This window comes from Rhipicephalus sanguineus, unplaced genomic scaffold (genome assembly GCF_013339695.2).
Source record: "Rhipicephalus sanguineus isolate Rsan-2018 unplaced genomic scaffold, BIME_Rsan_1.4 Seq299, whole genome shotgun sequence".
In the NCBI taxonomy this organism is placed as follows: Eukaryota; Metazoa; Arthropoda; class Arachnida; order Ixodida; family Ixodidae; genus Rhipicephalus; species Rhipicephalus sanguineus.
The window spans coordinates 8,417-29,856 of NW_023614967.1; the positions used below are offsets into that span (position 1 = coordinate 8,417).

The 21,440-nt window shown below is 46.8% G+C and overlaps 1 pseudogene; it reads right to left on the reverse strand.

Moving 5' to 3' along the window:
* Positions 1 to 16,279: 16,279 nt before the first annotated feature.
* On the reverse strand, positions 16,280 to 19,607 carry LOC119376961 (eukaryotic peptide chain release factor GTP-binding subunit ERF3A-like; annotated as a pseudogene).
* Positions 19,608 to 21,440: the final 1,833 nt, after the last annotated feature.

The following is a 21,440-nucleotide window of genomic DNA, read 5'->3' on the forward strand; positions in this document are numbered from 1 at the left end:
AGAGTGGCTTAAGAGCAAAAACACCGCCTACACTGACATGATGCTGAAGAAGCAGCTACTTGACTTGGTGTCTTCCGTGAAATTGAGCCTTCTGAGCTATGTTGTTGAAAGTGCAGCTCAGAGGGCCGGTTGCATTACTGAGGCTCCCGTCATACCACTGTGAGTTCAATCCCATTGAGCTCGTGTGGGCGAGGGGGAAAAATTTAGTTGCAGCCGACAACAGAGACTTCAAGCTGTCCACGGTCGAAAAAATAGTAAGAGACAAGATTAACAATGTTGTTTAAAACAGAAGATGATGACGGTCACGCACCGTGCGCCTACTATCATCATTAAGATTGAGTGTGGCATTAAAGGGGGAAGAAGAAGGCAGCCATGCCGTTGGTCTCTCTTCTTTATAAACGTTACCGTGAAGGACTGGAGGAACAACATTAGGCATCTCATGGACCTTGAAGCAAAGTTCAGGCTTGAGACATCTGATAGTGACCACGTCCAGCCCATCATTATCCAACTGGGTGATGATGAAACTGGAGAGAGCGACTCCAACTCTGAGCTATCCGTCATTGAGCCACTCCAAGAAGACTAACGGCTTTTCGTGAATGAGAAAAGCCCTTATCAGGCTAACAAAATTTTGCTGGTTGGGACACATGGAGCGCATCCATTCCGTGACCTCTAAAATAAGTAGGCCTCTCATTTATAATGGCATGTGTTTTAATGCTCTGTACAAATAATGCTCACTTAAGAGGCGGGCATGAAAACATGCGTAATTATGGCAAACCTTAAAACGCGATTTTTAACCCTGAATATTGTTGGACCTGAAATGCTCCCTTGGAGAGCAAGCGTCAAGCTTGACAGGCCCTGTGGTGAAATAGCCGCAGTAAACGCGTTATTCACAACCAGTGTTAGTAGCCCGCATGCCAAAGCCATTCACGTGGTTGAATTTCTCATTTCGGTTATCCACTTTAGGCTAGTTTTCTGAAAAAGAAAACAATCGTTAGCTTAATAAAGCCCAAAACTCTCATTCAGCAGCCATAGTCCAGCTTGACGGGCACTATGTTGAAGTAGCAACAGCTGACGCAACATTGATTACCAGTGTTCGTAGCCTGAATGTCACAATAAAAATGAAAGCAGCTAGGTTCGAGCTATCTCAAACCGTCACCCACCCCGAAAGCCAAGAGGAGAAAGAGGGAGGAAAGGCAGGAAGGTTAACCAGACGTGTATGGTTTGCCATCCTACACTGGGGGAAGGGGCAAATGTAGCCCGTTTCAAATAGTTGGGATCCAAAAGCCAAGAAGTTTAGCCAAGCTGTAACGATGACCTACCCTCAGTCGAGTTTATTCCGCAACACACACACTGCTTATATCATTATGCGACTTGAAACAAACAATGAGAAACTCAAACGCGTTCTTGGGCTAGTTGGTGCATGGTCTGACAAAAATTTGGAGGCACAAAGGAACAAGGACAAGAAATGACAGGACTGGTGCCAAACTAACAACTGTTTTATTGGAAAGAACATTGCATTCCAGGTAGCTTCACGCGCATGCGCGAGTCACATTGACAATCACAGTAACAGAATGACAACCTAATTCGGGTTATCAAAACTTGTCTAAAAAGTGCAATTCGTTGCGATATAAGTTCAAGGAAGGCACACTAACACATTGGGCACCCTTCTTATTTATGCAAAAAGCCTCCAACAATTCTCTGGCCACCTGGTTTCGACTTTTTCCAAGCACCCTGGTTTCAAAAAACCGGGGCGCGCATGCGCAGGACTTGCAGTGCGAAGGCAAGTGTAAACCAGATACACTGTTAAGGGAGGCTTCATGTTCCTTTAATCGAACATTTAAACATCGACCAGTCTGGCCGATGTATGTCCTACCACAACTGAGGGGTATTTCGTAAACCACCCCAACTACGCATGGGCAATACGGTTTTACATGCTGTATGTCACAGGCGGCCTTATTGTTTTTCTCAGACACACGGGCGCATAGCCGCGAGAGCTTGTTAGGGGCGGAAAACACCACGGGAACATCGTGTCTGCCCACAACCTTCTTCAGGTTTGTGGGCGACCTTATGAATATAGGGTATAATTTCCGGCCTTTCCTTATGCTGATTGGGTTCCGCCCTTTTCGCATGCCTTTCAATTTCTTGAGCAAGCTCTCCGAAACACTAGTTATGACTGAGGACGGAAAACCAGCTGATTGCAGACGCGATACCTGATAATCAAAACTGTGGACCATCATGTGTTCGCAAGATCTGCTTAGCGCGGAATGCAGGCACATAGTCGCTATGCCTCTCTTAACATTTTTAGAGTGCGCCGATTGAAAATTAAGCAACTCCTTTTTAGCGCGAGGACGATATGACCAGCACGTGAAGTTATCGTTAAAGCTTATTCTGATATCTAGGAATTGCAGTTCCTTATTATTGGATTCTTCGTAAGTAAAAGTCAGGCTCCTTCCATGGGATTTAAAAGTGGTTAAAACTTTGTCCAAGGCAGTACTGTAACTCAATTGGTTAGTAGAGTTCAAAATCACCAGGAAGTCATCGACGTATCGAAATATCTTAAAATCTTTAGAGTCAATAGCTTCATTCAAAACTGAGTCAATGGACGACAAGAAAATGTTGCACAGCACCGGCGCCACACACGAGCCGATGCATATGCCTTTCCTCTGTACAAAAAGCTTGTCATTATAAGAAACCACGGTACTATTAAGATAAAATTCCAAAAGTGACATAAAATCTTCTACAGAAATTCAGACACGATGTTTCGTGTTGTTCAGACACGATGCATCGTGTCTGTATTTCTACAGAAATACAGACACGATGTTCCCGTGGTGTTTTCCGCCCCTAACAAGCTCTCGCGGCTATGCGCCCGTGTGTCTGAGAAAAACAATAAGGCCGCCTGTGACATACAGCATGTAAAACCGTATTGCCCATGCGTAGTTGGGGTGGTTTACGAAATACCCCTCAGTTGTGGTAGGACATACATCGGCCAGACTGGTTGATGTTTAAATGTTCGATTAAAGGAACATGAAGCCTCCCTTAACAGTGTATCTGGTTTACACTTGCCTTCGCACTGCAAGTCCTGCGCATGCGCGCCCCGGTTTTTTGAAACCAGGGTGCTTGGAAAAAGTCGAAACCAGGTGGCCAGAGAATTGTTGGAGGCTTTTTGCATAAATAAGAAGGGTGCCCAATGTGTTAGTGTGCCTTCCTTGAACTTATATCGCAACGAATTGCACTTTTTAGACAAGTTTTGATAACCCGAATTAGGTTGTCATTCTGTTACTGTGATTGTCAATGTGACTCGCGCATGCGCGTGAAGCTACCTGGAATGCAATGTTCTTTCCAATAAAACAGGTGTTAGTTTGGCGCCAGTCCTGTCATTTCTTGTCCTTGCTCCTTTGTGCCTCCAAATTTTTGTCAGACAATGAGAAACTCAGCATGCTGACATGCAAATGTAGACCGTTTCGAGTAGTTGTGATGCCTTTATCATTCTTTACAACCTGCCGACATGAATGACATCAATGCAAGCTCTACAAGAAGCAATCATAAGCTTCAGGGATGCTAAAGGCATGTACGAGTGATTGCGAAGCATTGCATGCCCCAAAAGCCCAATAAGTTCAGCCAAGCAGTAACGATGACCCACCCTCAGCCAAGTTTATTCCGAAGCACACACACGGCTAATATCATGACGCGACTTGAAACAAACAATGGCAAGCCAAAGTCAAAGCCGGGGATATAAGTAGACAATGAAAATGACAAAGTAATAATGGCCAAAGTTGCCAAAGCCCTACGTGCACTGCATTGCCGGGCTCTACTCAGTGAAAGAATTAGTGATGAAAGCATCTGTGTCCCTGTTAAAGATATGTAATTCACATATGGGCTGTGCAGCCTTACTGTCTGTTTATTAAGATTGGATGCATGAAAGACTCAGCATGCTTCACAACGTAATGCACTTACATGTGCGTTTATGGCGAGCTGTGGCATGCAGTGATTCATAAGCACATGAACAGCTGTAAGAATCCAAGTTAGATGCAACCCTTGTGATGCTTTTAACATAATGTACCTTTGAACTTTTCTGTCGTAGCTGATAAAGCTTTCTTTTTCGCAATTTGTTAGTCACTTTGTAACAACAACAAAAGAAGCATGGACAGAACAGCAGAAGAAAACACAGCGAACAGTTATACTGCAAACACAAGGTAGACGAGAGAAAAAGGCTATAATGCGATTGAAAAGGTCAGCTGTGCCACTCCCAGGACTTGCTGCTTTGAAGGAGACGGGTTAATGAAAATGTGATTAAAAAAATGTAGTTGACAAAACTTACAAAAATAAATACACATATAAAGCAAAGGGACAGAAATGAGAATATGCACAGAATGCACACACATATTCCCACACATACACACAAATGCGAGGGGGAAAAGCTAAAGAAATCTGAAGTATAAAAAATACGAACACAAATATGCCACGCTGCCGCATAAATGGATTATTTTAATGGTCATAATTTAATACTATTTGACATAGGGGCCGAGATTGAGGAAAAAGCATTGTGACTAACATCTAACTGTTAGTAATTCAATGAGAATCGTTTACTGATTTTTAGCTTTAGTGTACAGCATAAGGACACAATGTTTGGACGTCACTGCTAGATGCTGTGCTATCTTAACCACTGCAGGGAATGTTTGTACACGTGCTGTATGGGTGGCTACAGATTCTAAGGTGAGAGCTTTAGATGCTTCATCAAACATGAAAATTGACCGTCAGTGGCATCAACGTGAGGGGTGCAAAAAATCATCATAACGACATCATATGATGTCATTGATGTCACAGATCGCCAAAATTTGTGACGTCATCACATGACATCATTGCTTTGTACTGCCTCCGCGATCGCTTGGCACAAGCTTTCTGCACCCTACTTGGTTTTGCACTGCAGTGCAAAACCAGATGAGGAGCAGAAAGCTTGCATTGCCTCCGATCATGGAGACAGCGCAAAGCGACGTTAGGTGCAGATAGCTTTCGAAGGGGGACAGGGGAGGATCAGTACATCGACTGAAGAAAAAGAAGATGGCTTTCGCCTTTGGGTTGTTTTCGGTAATACCATAAGGGACCCTGCGAGTTTTTGCATTTGAGGTCACTTTCGCAAATATTTTCTGTTGAGACACATTGTTTCATCCACGTAGGCATTGCTCATTTCACCTGGGAGTGGTTTTCTTCCACTTCACTACGTCCGACAAAAAACACGAAGAAGCTAGTGATGCAGAACTATCGATGTTACTATCGATACTATCGATAGCTGAGTCACTATCGAACTATCGATGGTGAAAAATACTATCGATAGCGCTATCGATAGTAAAAAATTCGATAGTACTATCAATAGTATAAAATCAACAGCGCCGACTCACTGCAGAATAAACTTAGTTCCCCGCGCGTGTACGTAGTGGAGCCGGAGGAGCAGGCTGAAGGACAAGAAAGTTGACATGCTTGTGTTCTTCACCATGAGTGCTTTGCTGACACATGATCATAAAGTCAAACTGTTCAGCTCTAGCGGAAAGGAAGCCTTTACATGTGGCAAAATTGCGCGGCTTCAAATCGATATTGCATTTTATTATTTCAAAATAAAAAAAATATCATGAAGTTAATTGTAATGTGCAACTGGTTGCTTTTGTATACATATTTATTGATTTATATATTCCGCCATTTACACTGCGGAAATAGGTAATTTCTCTGCCGAAAATTGCTCATAAATTAAGCGAAGCTGGTAGTAGGCTATCAGAAATATTCTGGCAATATGGCCGGCCAGCAACCGCATCATTATTCACACCACTATCGATAGTATTGTCACGTGGTTGTGATGGTGAAGAATGCTGCAGCATGAGGGGAGTCCACTCTATGCACGGCTGGTGCAGAAGCCTAGCTCCGGTCCCAGCCGCAAATAGTCTTACCGTGTCAACGTCCCCTTCCCGTAGCGCGCGTCATCGCAGCTGCGACGGGTTCGGGCGAATAAGGCAACAGGCTAGAACAACAAACAACACTTTATTGCTACGCTAGCAATAACGCGTAAATGTCGCGTAGAGGGATAGTCCGCTCTCGTAGAAAACAAAGGGTAACGCTTACACCTTCGGTTGATGATCGGCTGGCGGGTCACGGGGCGGTGAGGTGTTACCTCGCTGGTCAGCAGGGCACGAGAGCCCGTCTGCCAGTCTGGTCGGTTGTTTTATTCACCTCCCGTGCCCTTCCCCACCGCGAGGATTGTTTCCCTCGCAGGGCGAGTTCCCTTTCCCGTGAGCCGGGATGCGAGGATTGGCGCGAGGAGTGGCGGGAAAGAAGGGGTTGTCCGGAAAGGGCGACGGTGCTCCTCTCCTAGTGGTCCCTTGGCTCCCGCCGTCAGTTCGTGATCGCGCCTGCCTTAAGGAAAGGAAATGGGCGCGCATGCTCTCCCACAAGCAAGACCTGGAAATACGGAGCTCTTTATTTGGGCGAACTTGTGCCCAGAAAATCATAACTCCAAATACAAGCGATACATGCTGCGCACTGATAGCGGCTGGAGCAGTCGTCAGCCGTTGAGTTCTCTGATCATCGGTGGAACGCGTCGTCCTTTATGCATCAGTCGTCAAACCTTCCAGCGTTATTGCTGGCGCTCGCGTAAACTCTCGAATAAACTTGACTATTCGCGTCCGGTGCGTAATCTTAACAGAATGATCTCAAACAATTGTGAAGCTTCTGAAACATGCGGTCTGCGTCAAACGTTGCTAACAGTCTTTGTGGGTGAAACCCAAATACGTCAAAACAAAGCAATAAACACGCGTGGCAGTAATATCGCTATAGTAATATTAACGATGTTACTACCGATTGCACTATCGATAGTTTGTTTACACTACCGATAGTTTTAAAAAAACTATCGATACTATCGATAGTCAATTTACTGATAGTTCTGCATCACTAGAAGCAGCACATGAACACACTCGCTGCTCGCATAGTTATCGTACTTTGTCAAGCATCTCTCATCATAATTTCACTTTTGGTGCAAACAAAACACCAAGGAAGAAGCACGCTGGACATCTTGCTTTGGAGCATTGCCTCGCAACGAGATCCTGTTTTCGCGTGCAGTGTTGTGCCATCGATGCTCGCTGCAAGGCCTTTTTGTCTAATAACGATGAAAACCACACTGACGCAGTACATGAACGCACCCGCCGCTGGCGTACGTACCGTTCTTTGACAAAGTTTCATCGTCGTAACGTTACTGTGGAGCGAAACAATGCACCACGTAGCAAACACCCAGGACGTTTGTTTGCCACGGCCTCTCACAGCAGAATTCTGTTTTCAGCACAACACCACTGATGCTCGCTGCAACCGCTCGTCACTGCTCCAAACACATGCGGCACGCGTGGTGTATAATAAGCTCGCAATAGTTTTTGTGCATGCTAGAACACCATAATGAGTTTTGTAATTCACTCTGACGAAGGCCAAGTGTCCACAGCTGACGCAAAACGTCGTACTAGTTCTATGCGCGGGCGGCCGTCTTCCTTTTGGGCATAGTCAACTGACTGTCCGGCACATTACGTCAGTCTAGAACGCGCGCCCACTGGCTCGTGTTCTTCCGTCTTTGATGTGCAAAATGCCATGGAATTCTAAAGTTGTATCTGACTATAGTTCTTATGTGCATTGACAGGTCAGTTTGACTTCGTTTGGGTGTATAAAGGGAATTTTATTTGCATTGTTGTATGCATTGTTCCAATATTTCTAATTTGTTGGGTGTGTGCATGTCTCAGTGGTTAACCACTTTACAGGATCAACAGCTAACTGGCCCTTTCTACTTGGAGCTTGTGCTGGTGTGTACCATACATAAGCTGGCAAGTTTTGGAACAGAACTTTTTGGGAGGGCTGCTTCACAAGTATGTTCCCTCGTGGAGCCCTTTCTCTGATAGGGTCGTGTAGGGAACTGGTAGTTGAGCACAAGGGGTTCATTTCCTCGGTGTTTGGGCCATGAGGCAGGCTTTGGTGCAGCATGTTGATCTACGTGCTATCTCTCGAGCAGTCTCAGCCGTCTTTGTTAGTCACTCACAAACCATGCCTGTGCAGGGCTGATGAATGCTTTCTAGGGCAGTGCCGTAATTGGTCTCTGCTCAAGAATTGATGTAGATCTCTCGCTCTCATGTAACACAAGCCGGCCTGGCGCTTGGACTTCATGCCTGAATGGGTCTCTTGGCATGCATCATTGTGTTGTGAACTGACGAACAGAGCAACTTGCACCATGCTGCACTTCTTAGAGCCTGCCCTGATGCAGGCTGCCTATACAATGGGGCATTTCATTTGATATGACATGCACACGTGTTACTCACACACAACCAGGCTGCTATGACGAATTATGTAGCCTTTCGGCTGTGTTCAGCATCACTATATTGGTGAGGCATAGAGCACTAGCAACTTGAGGCCTCTAAGGAATGTAAATACGAAGCTTAAAAAGTGTTTGTGCCAACAGTCAGTGCTTTCGACAAGTTGGGGTCGGAAAGGCCTGTTGTCCAGCATTGCAAATGGCAAACACTTGTGAGGAGCCATTGGGAAGTAGAAGTTCTCCTTGATGTTCTCCTGTGGTGCAGGGGGACACTCCACGCATGATGGCCGAAAAGCTCAAGTCCATTTGGATAGAGAGCGCCTCTTGGAGGCAGAAGCCGCTCAAGCACAAGGACATTTCCTGGTACGCATTGTTCGAGACAAGGTGTGTCCTACATTGGATTTCCCGTCTACCGTTGTTTGCAAGTGCTTGTTTCCTGCCACCTTTTTGTGAATACTAATTTTGCTACAGCCATTTCTGGCGACTTTGCATTTGGGCCTGATAGGGATGGTCAATTAATTTTTAAAATCAACACTCAACCAGCTAGCCATTAATCGAGTAATCGACATTTCTGGCAGGTACATTGAAAAAGTCAGAAGCACAATTTACGCTCAATTAGGATTCTATTTGGAAGCTGGAATTACGAAGAAAAACAGAATTGATGTTACTTAGATTGTGGAATACTAAATATAACTGGTGCTAATGACTACATTGAATGGATATAACATCCTGTGACATGCATCCAAACAAGATGGAAATTCAGGTGATGGTGGTGATGGAATATTGTCAAACGAGGAGGTGTTGCTAGAATGTTGAACATGATGCTGTGTTGGGCTAGTTGGTGCATGGCTACTTGAAAGTCGTGGCACAAGGCCACATTTTGAGTAGCTGTGCACCAACTAGCCCTACAGAGCGTGTTGTTAACTTTCATTTCTTCTCCAGTGAGCCCTTTTTACCTCCTGTCTGTCCCTTTCTTTCTTCTCGTTCGTAACCTTCCACGACGTTATTCAAGTAGATGTGGAACATGGCACACCACTATGAAACGGCACTTACTTTTTGGATGCATATGTTGAGATTTAGCACAAAGAAACAATGCTGGGCAACAAGAAACACAAAAGCACCATACTGTGTTGATCCTTTGGGCAAACCGCAAGATATGCGATACTAGTTAGCCAACCGGTTGATTGTTTTGTTGAACTTGGGAGTAAAAAACACTGCCAGAAACTACTGCAACATCCCGAGCAAGCGGCCCCCCCTACGGTGAAAGATAATCGGACAAGATTTGTAGGGGGGGTCTTTTGTAGATCCACCATCTTTTGTAGATGGTGGCGGATGTGCTTTTAATGAAATGCTTTATTGAATTTGCATGCATGTACTGTTTTTACTGAACCGGAGGGAATCCTCGTGTAAATTTCATGTGTTGTGACAAGGGGGGAAATATGTTCTTCAAATGTTACATCAATTGAGACAACTCAGAAAGCAACCCCGAGGCACCACACTGTCAAAAGTACTAAAAAATCATGCACACATCTAAAGACTCTCAGAACTTGGGGTGCTGCAGAATTTTGTAGCAAAGAACAAGTTGAAAAAAAGCGATGGGAGGGGATTTGTGGGGTGGTCTTGCTCGGGTCATTAGCGCATATTTCAAATCTTCTGAAAAGGCAAAGGCAGCGTTTGCTCAGGATTTTACGGTAAACAAGAACAAAGTGAGGCTATCAAAAGGTGAGGTCCAACACAAATGTGCAAAAATATTCATGTAGGTCAAGCAAGAAAAGAAGGCTTTTGGTTTTTTGAAGCATATGCTTTTTTCTACAGAGGGAAGAAATATCAGTGGCTGAGCTGGAACGCTAGCACTGTTATTTGCCTGATAGCCAGATACGAGGGGGTACTCAAAAGGAACTGGAATAGCTCTGCACTGGCCGGTGCGAGCATAGTATGTAATTCTCCCGCTAGGACAGCATCACGAAACTTTCGAGTAAATTTCATCCGGTGGCTTCTCTCAGGAAGGTTTTCTCTGGTTACAGTGATTTTTTTCGTGAAATCACTTTCGCTCGCTCGGAGTTTTTTTTCGTGATGGCCGATTGAAGTGAACAGCAAGTGGCTGTGAAATTTTGTTTCGTGCTGCGACATTATGACTCAGCAATTTTAGGATATTAAAAACTCCTTTCAAGGACGCTGTGATCGGAAAAGCTTAAGGAGCACTGACATCAAATTTACGCCTGTTGAGATTTTTGCATCCCACGAGTAGATATCTACCCCCTAGTAGCGATTTCGCGACCGAAAATGCCACTGGGGTGACCGAATAACTACCTGTTTTTATTGATTTATATCACCGGTATCTAGCTCAAATTGCAAAAACGGCCAGCATGCCCGCCATTTTTTCAGTGCTTTCAGCAGTTCCTCGCGGTCAACTCAGGCCATGTCCCGGTTGACCACTTGTCCACAGAAAAGGAGTGACGTGAGGATCAGCTGCTCAGCTAACATTTTCGCCTGCTAGGCGTGCACTTTCAGTCATGCCTTGTCACTAGCATCGCTGTCGTCGCCGTCAAAAGGTATCGACTAGTGTTGAAGACGACATTCTGGAACTTGGAATCACCGTGATACGTGACGTCGCGAATCATTTTCGCTTCGACCCTTTGCAAAACTGATTTCAAAAATGGGCGCCGTTCCAAGCAACAACGAGGTGGTGCCCGGGGACGCACGCTTGGGCCATACTCGATGGTGTGTCTCAGTTTAGCTCTATTAGAGCATTTAAGCGTGCACGGCATTCCGGTATACGCAAAGGGGTCTATGGAATATCGATATAGCGAATGCACACCAGCGGAGAAATAGAATACGATAGGTTTCTACAATAACAATTCTGTGCTTGCGAGGTTCTTCTTTGTGCCGCCAGATGGCCCCACCTATCCAGCATCTCACGGTTAACGGCTGCAGCAACCCTGGTATTATGCTAGCGAAGGAAGTCCACGGACGAACTAAAATTCACTATTAACGCTACATGCGTGTTACTTGTTAGTGATGATATTTACCTATACGCTACTCCACTTTGATAGCTTGTGGTCGTGGACGTGTACCATACGTGTAATGAAATGACACACTTATTCTGCTTTTTCTGTGCTTCCAAGAACGAAATTTAAACTGCAGCTCACAACGGTTCTCCGACATGCTGACTGATGAACACACGTCGAATCATGTTCTTTCCTTTCGCCTGTCTTTTTAAGAAGGCTGCCCGCCAATCACATTGGCAGCGGCTGCTTATAGCAGCGGGCGAGATGGATTCATATGTGTATAATAGCTGCTTTCAGTTGTAGTATAATGATGTTGAGCTGCTTTTGCGCGTGTACGATTCTCTGTGAACTCATCGTTGCTGACAAAGAGGTAGAGAGAAAAATAAACAATATTAGGAACAGACGCAATCCTTTGCAGGTGGGCAGCTTTCTTAGTCCAGAAAACCGTGGATGCCTGATCATCTCCCGGGTGTGGTAGATCGAGTAATGGGGCAAAATTGAAAGCTGGGCTTCTCAATGTGCTCGAGTCCACTGCCTTGTTGCAAGCCGCCACGATCGCTGCAGGCTACCACATGATAAGCAAGTGAAGCAGGCTAATTGGAGACCTAAAGTGGGAATCTATTTTAGCTGTCCTGGCTAGGCACAACTAAAATACTGGACACTTCTGCGCACTCAACTCACAGCAGCTTGGAATTGGAGCAGTGGCGATGCTATTCATTTTCAAAGAAGGAAACTGAATTTTCTGAAAAAGGAGAGCGTTTGATCGGACTATAAAACATTTACTGGTTCCCCGCCCATAATTTGCGTCGCTGATTACCTAAATTTCAGGCCAGGCAGAACAAAACAATATTTATGACAGACTGCTGTAATGTTGCTGCTAAGCGACAGGGCCTCCTCTGCAATGCGCAAGGCGCGCAAAGCATGGAATGGCAGCCCGCACCGCATGAGAGCGCACAGTGCGTGGTCATGACACACGGAAGACAAGTCGTCACAACAGAATCATAGGACAAATTTATTACATAATTACGTTATTTCTGCGTTCAAGTAAAACTTTGCCTGACTGTTAGTTTCCCAGTCTTCCCTCCAGAATAACCACTGTTTGAAGTGGGAGGCGGGGGGGCTAGAGCCCCCTTGGCCCCCCCGGTTGATACGCCTATGGTTTGAACGGTGGGAATGCACCGACCACTTTTCTTCAGATATGCTTTATCCTTGGATCTTTATCGAGAAGAGCTCTTTCGTAATTACTTCCACCAGCAGATCTGGGTTTGTAACAGCTCTTGCGGTAAATACCCCATAAAAGGCCCCGCCCTTTTGAGCTCGTGAGTACTAAGTTCCCAATTGCGAATTTTTTTGCTTGCTTCTTTTTTTAAGTGTCTCATTAATGAAAGCATGCCTGTTTGTCGGAGCAGCCACATTTCGGTTTTAACATGTGCAACTGTCAGTGGCGGGCCCGTCGCTGACGCCCCATTGGGAAGCGGCTACGCCACGTAACACTTTCCTCACTTTCGAGGGTTAATAGCTGACGGTTAAAAAACATCACAGTTTCACCTAAGGGGAAGGAATGAATGCGATACCAGCAAATTGTATGTTATGCGAAGTAAGGCTAGCAGCTAAGTTTTTTGGATCTGATCTAGTGTAAACTCAACAAAACGCTGGTTTAAGGGAATATGGCCACCTCCAGGAACCAAAGCGGTTTTCGTGCTGTCAGTTCTCTAAACGCGAAGTAAGCGTTTGAGAGCACAGCAAGTTTACGAACCGTCTACTGATGCCTCGAGATAGTATGCGCCAGCGACTGCGCCCTTCGAGCAATGCAGCCCCGCTCCTCCTTTGACGTCCCTTCATGCTCCTTACGAAAGACGGGTGGGTGTGTCCGCTCTCTCTTTGATGGGCAGTCGACGGCAGGCCTCGTACGTGGGGTGACGTTATCGCATGCGCCCTCTGTGCAACAGAGATGGCCGGCTCGTTTCATCTCCGCTTCTGCGGTGTTCATCGCCAGTGCTCGCGAGCTTTTACCCGCGGGTAGAATGCGCGGGGTGATGTTATCAAATTATCAACCCGTCGAGCGTGTCCATATAATCACTGTCGCAATAAAAAAGGAAAAATTGAGGAGGCATTCCACTCTGTGAGGTTGATAATCAGCGAAGCTGTTTCACACACGGCATAGAGGTGACATGGTGGAGGCCAGTTTAAGATGTGAGGCTAGGTTGTTAACGGCCAGGCTGTTAACGTTCAATACGCAATATTAGTGCGAAAGCCTTAGATGCCTCGTAACACTAAAATTGACCATCGGTGGTGTCAACATGATGGATGCAAAAAATAATCGTTGTGATGACGGTCATCAAACATTGTGACGTCACGTGATGATGTCATCACATGACACTGCTTCCGCGATCGGGTGCACCGATCGTGTGAGGCAGTTTAAAACCAGGCGAGGTGCAGAAAGCTTGCAATGCCTCCGATTCTGGAGGCGATGCAAAACCACGTTAGGTTGCAGAAAACCTTGCAGAGGGGAGAGGATCAATACAAAAAGAGGGAGATTGGCTTTCGCCTTCCAATCGTCTAGGCGAATCCATATGGGACCCTGTGAGGTTACTTTTTTTTTGCATAGCTTCCTAGAAGGGCACTAGGGGGTTATTGGCGTACAAATAGAATGCCCTAGCCATATACAGCTTCGCTGTAAAAAGGAAAACGATGTTTTTAATATCATGTAGTCCCCCGTTGAACGCACTTTCAGGACACTTTCGTAGAAGCTCGACGTGAAGCGGATGTCCACCTTCCAGGCAAGCCGGTGCATGCGCAGAATGATAGGTCTGGAAGCACTGCGAGAATGCTCTTGCTACAGCACAGAGAGGCTTCAGAAAGAGGGAAGGAAGTGTCGGAGGAGGTCGGTTTTTGAGGCTAGCTAAGTGACATCATATTGCGCCCAGCAATACACTCGATCGAGAAGAAAATAAATTTGGCTTTCGCCTTGGAGTTGTCTTAGTTCCATGAATTAGGGACAGTGTGACTCTTTAGCACTGAGGCACTGTTGTACATTATGGCGTTTGTCTACCACGTTTGCTGATAATCACATAGATGTATTTAGAATGTTATTTCATGAAGTACGTTTCTTTGATGCAGTATTATGTTTATTTGCTAGTGTTGAAAATAATCACTGACGTGGTTATTCCAGAACATTTAACCGCATTACGCCCTTATTTTTGCATCATCGAGTTGAAACATGGAGTGCTCCTGAGATGATTTTCTCCATGAGATTTGCAGTGAATCGAAATATTTCTAGCTCTTCATAAGAGCCCCATAATAATTATTCAGGTGCTTGAATGTGAATACAACTTGATTCTTCAGTGTGCTTTAGGATGTGAAATTAGCTGCTCTAGAGTTGCTTCCAGATGCAAAATTGCCTGCTCCAGAGTGCTCTAAGATGGAAATTTTTCTCTGCTCTAAAGTGCTCCAAAATGAAACTTTTGCTGCTCCAAAAATTGCTCCAAATCTGAAGTCTTCGTTAGCGTCACTGTGAACCAGTACTAACTAGCTGAGAAGCATTGTTGAGAAACCTTTGCCTCCACTTTTCGACAAATGCGCACAGACATGGTTGAGTTGAAAACTGGCTGTGCTTCGAAAGACTGCTCCGAAAGTGACCCAGACCTTCGCTCCAAGCTTGTTTACTGGTGACCAGTCATAGTGCTATTCTTACCACCCCGAAACAAAACTGCACGTCTGTACACAGTTCATTTCGAGCTGCCAATACAAGAGAACGTTGTGCGCGCGAAACTGATTTCACGAAAAATGTCACTGCACCTAGAGAAAAGCTTCCTGGGAGAATCCACCGGATGCAATGAACTTGAATGGTGTGACACGATGCGTTTCTTTAGCGAGAGAATTGCATACTACGTAGCTCTGCTCAACGCAGTGCCAGTGTGGTTACTTTTGGGTACCCTCCTCGTGCACCCCAACGTTTACAGCAGTAATGGTCCAACTGCACCATTTTGCTACAATCCCATTTCCCTGTGCTTTGCTGTGCTGTTCAAGTGCAGCTAGCCCAAGTGCGCCAAAGTTCAATGTTCCACCTGCTTAACATGGCTGTGGAGCATTTCTTGCCAAAAAATGTTCTTGGTCTGGCACCAAGCACACCAATAGGCTTTCCTGTATTGCTGCCCTCCCTTCGCTCTATTCCAGCAATGCGATTTTTGTTATTACATTCAGCCTAATCAGTTCCTGTGGCGCTGCATGTGCCTCCATCGTGAAAGTGTGGCAAGCTGTCGATAGTCTGGAAGCTAGTCCTCTTTTAATGGTGTACTGGTGGTGATAACACGTAAACAAAGCGATTTGTTGCTTGAGTCACTCTGGATATTGTGGTTTTGCCACACTGTCATGCGGCGATAGCTTCCCACGTAGAGTGCTTCTTTTGGCACAAAGTCCTGCAGCTGCTGCTCATGCGCATCGAAGAGCTCATTGCACGTCTTGATTGCTAAACCAATATAATGTGATGCAGTGGAGGTGGGTGTTGGGCCGGTACCCCCTGTTTAGAAAAAAAAAGGAAACGGCGACACTCCTTTACCTAACCAGTCAGTTGTCCTCTGTCATCCTGCCTGTTTGTGGGCCACACTATTCGTCAACTATGCTGCCTATGAGTAACATGGGGAGTCATACTAAATGACAGAATATTAAAGTATGAAGGAAGGGAATTTCGAGGGCTTGTTTCTTTTTTTGTGTCACTACCTCTTTGTTTTCATTGAGGTATTGTCAAGCATATTAAGGTGCGGCTCATAGGACAACCGTGAATCTATGCAATAAAACAGGAGAACAAAAGATTCTCAACTTGCACGACCACGCTGTTACAGCCCTTGTTCTTTTGGCTGAGATAGTGTCCATACCAAGGGATGATTGTGCCCAAAGAAAAATAAGCACGCTATTTAATCAACAGGGAGCTTAAGTGGCTACACAATCAGCAGATGAAAATAGCTGCTATGATGCTGCTGATGTTGCTGTGAGTGATTGACAGCTCCATTGCTGTGCACGTAGGTGCTGGAGAGGAATGAGAAAAGGGGATTCAATTTCAACTGCTATCCCTCGTGGGGTTCTCGGCAGCAGCTGGCCCAGAACCCTCAGAGACGAAGCCGAGACACCATGGAACACGTCATCACTCGTCCACGCCTCAGCCACGACTGCCCATCAGCGGCCGCTGATGCGAGCCGCGATCGCCCCCCGTGTCTGTCGTTCTCTTTGTCTACTATTGGAATGCTCGCATCCGCCGCTCCCATAAGGTGTATAACCGTACATCCATTTACCGTGGTACGCGTCGAAATGCCATCTCTGAGAGGTTAACGTCCCATTGCATATGGTCCGTGGTGTTTGCCCTGAGCATCGCCTTCAGGTTTCGATCCACGCACTCAGTGATATTAGCCTGTGGGTGGTACGGTGATGTCCTTTTGTGTTTAATGCTCAAACCTGCACATTTCTTCGTTAATGTGCGACTCGTGAAGTACCTGGCGTTTAACTGAGGTGGAAAACAGAACCGTGAGAACACGTCGAGAAGACAATTCGAACTTCTGCGCGAAGTTAGTACAGTTACGGGGAATAACTCAACCCATTTTGTGAAGTGGTGTCACAAGCAAGTGCATTAATAAGGACAACAGCGGGAATTCACGGCACCAGCCGTTCACTCAACAGGCATGCGCAACGAAAAAAACAAGTATCAAAAGACGCTGTGCGCGCCACGTGCCACCTCCTCCTCCCCTCTAAACGGCCACCGTCGAACAGGAGTCTCGGATCAAACGCCGGCAAAGTCTGGAAACATCAGGAAAGAAAACATAATGCGTCGCCGAGTGACACCACAGCTAGTTGAACCGGTGAGAAGAGTCTAGCCCTTTCCCTAGCTTTGGCTGCGCTGCACGACGAAGAAGACATCCGAAGCCTCTGGAACCCAGGAGCGAGGAGATAAAACGCGCAGCGACGGGTAGTAGCAGTCGGTCCAGAGATGGTGAAGAAGTTATGTTGACTGTGGTTCCGTCAGACAAAGAAGACGTGTTTTATGATGTTACGTGATTGTTATGTAGTCAGTCTTCGATCTGGAAGAATCGAGGGATGATGCCGGGCGAGCACTGAAAAGGTATGAGTGTTTCCTGGAAGAGAAACATTTGGGCCGATGACGGAAGGAAACAATGACGATAAGTGCTGGAGTTTGCGTGAGTGTTTCCTGGAAGAGAAGCATTCCAGTTACGTTCCAGGAATTGTGGACTGGATGGTTTGGTTAATATTCAGATTTTAAGTGTTCTTGAATAGTTTAATGCATGAGATTGCATTTGTAGCGCGCGATCTGTTTTGTTTTGTTCCCGATGTGTTAGACAACATCAAAGTTATGTTGTGAGTTGTAATTGATACCAGTTGAGTGTACGTGTTTGTGTGATACTTGTACTGCCTTAACTGGAGAATATTTCGTTTGTGTTGTCAACTCTTGGCTCTGACTCGGTCTTTGGACCACAACCGGCGTTCGCTGGCGCACCAAAAGGACCTAGTCTAAAGTGTCCGTGCTTTCGGGGTGCGTTTCGGGGGGCCGATACATCAGCCCTTGGAATTTGCTCGGTGATTGCCTCCGCATTAACGGCACAAGGTACAAGTAGTCAGTAACCACTAATAAGTAACGGTTTCCCCGTGGTATACAGGGAAAAAGACCCATGATGTCACAGCAACGATTTGCCAGGGGCTTTGGCTAAGGACTGGCTGCATCAGGCCAGGTGGGAGACCGCTGCGTGGTTTTACTTCTTGGCAGACCAAGCAACTTTGTGTGTAACGCATAACGTCCTTGCACATGGTAGGCCTTGTAGCGGTCTGACATAACTTATCATAGGCCTTACGCCAGAACTGTGACCGGCTAAGCGGTGCTAGGCTGTCGATGGGCTCAAGGAACAGGGGACCCCGATACCAGGGGCACACGTCAGGGGTGCCACCTCCCTCAGGCAGGTGGCACCCCCTCAGGTAGGCACCCGTCAGCCCTGAGCAGGGCATGAACGTCATCTCTGCTTGGGGTTGAAGCCGCACTTGCGCAGGTACGGCACCAGTGTGTCCTTGCACTCATTGTACCTCTCCTTGCTCCATTCCACCCGGGGGTCGTCCATCTTGTTGACCAAGATGACCAAGTTTGAACCCAGCCGTCTTGGCTAGCATGGCATGCTCTCGCGTCTGGCCTCTCGCTCAAGCCCGTCTCAACTCGCCTTGCGCGCCGAGATCACCAGCACTGCCATGTCGGCCTGGCAGGCATCTGCAATCATGTTGGGCACGAAAGACCTGTGACCCGGCGCGTCCAGCATTGTGAAGTGCTCGTTCTCAGTCTTGAAGTAGGCACAGCCCACTTCCATCGTCTTGCCCTTGTCCCGTCCTTCCTGGTTTGTGTCTAGTGCCCAGGAGAGGTACCAAGATTCCCTGTTTTTTTCTTCACTTCCCGCTCGCACTTCTCCAATGTTCGCTTGTCTATCATCTGTCAAATATAGAAGCTGGCCTCCTATGTTTGACTGCCGGCATCAACGTGGCCAATGAAGACTATACTTACGTGCTCTTTTTTGGGCCCCTGGTCCTCGTCCTTGGCAGTTTCTTGCATGGTTTGGTGGTGACGTCCATGTGCTGGTCCTCGTAACCTGTAGAGGGTGTCTGGTCGCTCTCGCCTGGTCCTGAAGACTGTCCTCCAGCGTCACACATTCCCAGTCTGTTGGGGAGTCATTCATACTTACAGAATCCTCCTCGTTGCTGTCTTTCTTGTGTGATGGAGATCTTTGTTGCCTTTCTCCGGTGGGTCTAGCTGTGCCATCTGCAACGTGGCGAATTAAGGCACGAACACGGTGTGTCCATGCTTACAGCTTGGCGAACGACTTAGCCATGTCGTTGTCTTCATCGGCATTGTAGATCTCCACGCTGTGGTCTTGCGGCGCAGCAAGCACCCCAACTCCTCCAATTCACCGCGGCACTCAATGTGGGGCCCATGGCCGTTGTTCTCTTCATCTACTATCGGCACACTCGCAGCCGCCGCTCCCCTACTGCTGCCCCTCCCGTCTGATGAAATTAGGGAGGAGGACGCGGTAGCCATCACCCTTGGCCACGGCGGAGCGCACGTGGCATATGCGACTCTGTGCTGGCACAGTTCATCCACCATGGGTGGCGCCGCCATGCACCGCCTCCAAGCTGCTCACACGTCATGCACCTGCCTTGTTCCTGCGCTGGGGATGTGTCCTGGCTGATTCAGCCTTGACCTTCTTGGTCTCTTGCTCAGTGTGATGCTCCATCTTGGGTTGTTTGCCAACATGTTTCACGATTGTCTGCCACGGCATCCACGGCGCTCTTTCGTTGCCCCCATGCATCACTCAATTTTCAATACGATCTCATTCCGCAGTTTCTCAAGCGCCGTCCTTGTTTTTCTTTTTCCTCATCATCTTTTTCTTCTCTTTCTTTTTGAGAATCGTCTTTGTTCGTCCTCATCATCTCCGTCCATGCCATTGGCAGCCCCCTCCGGTCCACAACACCCTCTTGCCTCGTCATCCTCCCACATGGAGTTCGCCTCCGCTCTGACCTCGGCGATCCCATGTGCCCTGCCAACACCTACTGCCTCTTTTCCCGCCCTGGAACTCCTCGGCAGCCTCCTGACGATTGCTACGGCCATGCCAGCATAGGCTCGCCACTCACATTCTCCAGGACCTGCTTTCGAGGCCATCTCGAAAAGTTGCGTCGCTCACCACCGGTATCCGCTAGGTCGCACACTGCCAGGTCGCCTCGGTGTCCATGGTCACAGGGGCGGGTTCTCTTGTTCGGTGCCAGATTCGTTGCAAGCAAACATGGAAGCTCATGCATCTCAGCTGAAATTATCACAAAGAGTCCTCTGTGTCAACACGGGGAACATCCATAGAAATCCAGCCTCCTTGGCAGGAACTCGACGCTTCACAGAAGCAGTGATGCATCGAAGTTGAAATCACCTATACCTGTTATGTAGTCGATAGGTATTTGGTCTTTATTAAATGAGTCCTGACAGAAAAATTAAAACACATTTGGCTGTTATATCGCACTGCTGGGAGCACATAAGTCTCATCTGTGCAATATCAGGCACAAATGCGGCCTAAAATGCTCAGCTGCTGGCCCAAAAGTTGCGGGTTTGATTCCTGCTGTAGTGGTTGTATTTCGATGGAGGAAAAATGTTGGAGGCCTGTGTACTGTGCAACGTCGGTGCACATTAAAGGGGCACTCCAACCCTCTTCAACGCCCCATTATTTACTCAGGGTTGCGTAGACTGAAGCACGGACAGGGTAGTGCATCAAGAACAGCAGCGATAATGGCACGCAGTCTGAAGGTATTTGATCTGGAAAATTCATAATACAAGAAAAAAAATGCCTGCCCTCAACTCGAGTTTCGCTGGGTCACATGACCGCATTTCACTTGCCCTGTGACATTTCAGAGAGCCCCAGTGAAATGAGCTGAAAGCTTACGTAGGGAAAGCTTGCCACCATTGTTGCTTGTCCTTTCCAACGTATTGTTGACGTCGTTGCCATAGAAACAAATGTGGTGCCTGACGCCTGATTTGTCAAAACTTGAGCAGATGCTCGAAGCAACGCTGGCGAGGCTGTGCTGTTCCTTACAACGACATTCCATGCCATTCCCTCCTCTCATTCTGAAAAGGAAATTTGTGGAGCGGCAAGGGCGGTGAAACCGGTCGCCCCTACACAGATTGTTCAGTGAGCAGCCCACGAATTACAAGGTCATTCCACGAAGAGGATTACTTGCACCACTTCAACAACAATCAAGAGCCTGCTGCACGTGCGCAAAGAGGCAGCTCACAAACATACAGATGCAAAAAGAGGGAAGAGGGAGAAACGTTTTGTATGGACACAACCGGCGCAGGCAAAAAAAAAACCAGAGGTGAAATGGCAGCCAGGGCCTCTGTCGTGCTTGTTGTTTATCTTTTTTGTTGCGATGGCGTCTATTTGGAGTTCATTGAAAAAGCACAGAAAAGAAAAACGAAACCCAATAGTAATATCAACTTTGATGCCACACCACGATCGCTTCTAACGTTACATCTATCCAATCATAGGTTGGTGCATATCGTCGTCATTTCCGCCCGCAATAGTTCT